At 44.0% G+C, this 2442-nt stretch overlaps 1 protein-coding gene across 1 annotated transcript in view; it reads right to left on the bottom strand.

Annotated features, from left to right (window-relative positions):
• The window catches only part of LOC102207162 (dedicator of cytokinesis protein 3-like), a 248678-nt gene that overhangs the window by 63431 nt on the left and 182805 nt on the right, over positions 1-2442 (bottom strand). The window lies entirely within an intron of this gene.

The following is a 2442-nucleotide window of genomic DNA, read 5'->3' as shown; positions in this document are numbered from 1 at the left end:
CACGTGGTATAAGGCTCCGCCCTTGTCATTTGTTGAGCAGGAAGAGTGAGCGCTTGTTTTCATGCAGATTACATCCCGGATCAAAATGCGGTACAATCGTCGTCATCTTTTTTTCTTTTCTTTTTTTTAAAGTTGTCATTTGGAAATGAGATCGCACATAAGTATGAATCGAGTTCGCAATTTTCTAACGATTAATCGTGCAGCCCTAGTTGGAAGTCCAGTTGTCCAGATTGTGGTTCCAACTAAATACCGTGATGAGGTGTTGAAGTGTTCTCATGACAAATCTGGGCATTTGGGAGTGACGAATACTTATAATTACATCTTGCACTACTTCTTTTGGCCACGTCTTAAGCATGATGTTTCAGCTTACATTAAGACCTGCCATACTTGCCAAATTATAGGTAAGCCAAATCAGTCTAAACCTGCTCCACTTTGTCCCATCCCTGCTGTGAGTAACCCATTTGAACATTTGATCATTGACTGTGTGGGCCCTCTTCCTAGAGCAACATCTAGTTCGGAGTATCTTTTGACTGTAATGTGCCAGGTTACGCGTTATCCTGCTGCATATCCGCTGCGTACCATCACAGCCAAGTCTGTGGTGAAGGCTTTGACAGTTTATTTCTATATTTGGCATGCCGAAGATTATTCAGAGTGACCAGGGATCAAACTTTTCGTCAAATCTATTTGCACAAGTTCTTAAGCTGTTGAATATTGTACATAATAAAGCCTCTCCTTATCATCCACAGAGCCAAGGTGCTTTAGAGCACTTCCATCAAACACTGAAGTCCTTGTTACGCGTCTATTGCACCAAAATGAGGAGTGACTGGGAGGAAGGTTTACCGCGGCTTCTGTTGGCAGCGCGAGGAGAGTACTGGGTTTAGCCCAAATGACTTGGTCTTTGGCCACAAAGTTCGGGGACCATTGACAGTGTTGTGCGATAAGTGGTTGTCAGGTGAACCACCAGTGAACCTGATAGATTATGTTAATGGTTTTTGGCACAGACTGTATGTGGCAGGTCAGTTGGCCAAACAGAACCTTGAAAAGGCTCAGGTCAAGATGAAATATTTTTATGAACGGCGTTCTGAAGAGCAGCAGTTTAGTGCGGGTGACCAGGTTTTGGCTTTACTGCCGATTGCAGGGTCACTGTTCCAGGCACGGTTTGCTGGGCCCTACACCGTGGTACAGAAACTGTCTGAACAGAATTATCTGATTGCTACCCCAGATCACCGGAAAAGAAATCAACTTTGGCATGTTAATTTGTTGAAACCATATCGTGTTCGTCCTTTGTCGGTCTGTCAGGCTCTCTCATTTCTCCTTCCACATCGAGTCCAGGGTTGACTGCTTGTACAATAGCACAGTCAGTTTGTGGGGGGGAGGATGTGGCAGCACCTGATGATCCTTTATTGCTTGGTCGTCTGAAGAATTCAGAGACTCTTCGGAACTTGGAGGTGCTGTTGGGCCATTTGCCTGCTGACAAATGTGCAGAACTGTCTGCATTAATTAAAAGGTATCCAACCTTGTTTAGAGACACACCTTCTAAGACAACTTTGATAGAGCATGATATTGATGTGGGTGATGCAAAACCAATCCGGCAGAGGTTCTACAGGGTCTCTGAGAAAAAGAGGAAAATAATTGATAAGGAAGTTCATTACATGTTGGAAAACAACATTGCAGTGCCGTCGTCATCAAGCTGGGCTTCCCCATGTTTCTTGGTTGAAAAAGCTGATAAATCACCACGTTGTTGCACAGACTTTCGTAAAGTAAATGCAGTGACCAAACCCGATTCCTATCCCTTGCCTCATATTGACGACTGTATTGACCAAGTTGGGGTCAGCAGAATATGTGAGCAAGTTTGATCTGTTGAAGGGATATTGGCAGGTGCCACTGACTCCCAGAGCTCAGGAAATATCTGCTTTCATCACGCCATCTGGTCTTTATTCATATACAGTCATGGGTTTTGGTTTACGCAATGGTCCAGCTACATTTCAGCGACTCATGAATATGGTTGTTAATGGGCTGAAAGGCTGTGCTGTTTACCTAGATGACATGGTGATATATAGTAGCACCTAGGAGGATCATCTGGATCGTATTCGCACTCTGTTTGAATGACTAGTTTGGGGAAATCTGACTATCAACCTGGCAAAATGTGAATTTGCAAAAGCAACTGTGACCCATCTTGGCAAGGTTGTGGGCCAAGGTTATGTGAGGCCAGTTGATGCAAAGGTGTTGGCCATCAAAGAGTTCCCTGTTCCAGTAACCAAAAAAGAACTCGAGATTTTTGGATCTGGTCGGTTATTATCGCTGTTTTTGTCGAAACTTCTCAACAGTGGTTGCTCCTCTGACTGATTTGTTGAAGGCCAAAGTAAAGTTTATTTGGTCTGCAGCATGCCAGCAAGCTTTTTGGGATGTAAAAGCTTTACTATGCTCTGAACCTGTGCTTTT

This window comes from Pundamilia nyererei, unplaced genomic scaffold (genome assembly GCF_000239375.1).
Source record: "Pundamilia nyererei isolate P.nyererei 1_Seehausen unplaced genomic scaffold, PunNye1.0 scaffold00105, whole genome shotgun sequence".
NCBI classification, from domain to species: domain Eukaryota; kingdom Metazoa; phylum Chordata; class Actinopteri; order Cichliformes; family Cichlidae; genus Pundamilia; species Pundamilia nyererei.
The sequence above is the reverse complement of the archived record's forward strand: the minus strand, read 5'-3'. Positions and strand labels throughout refer to the sequence as shown.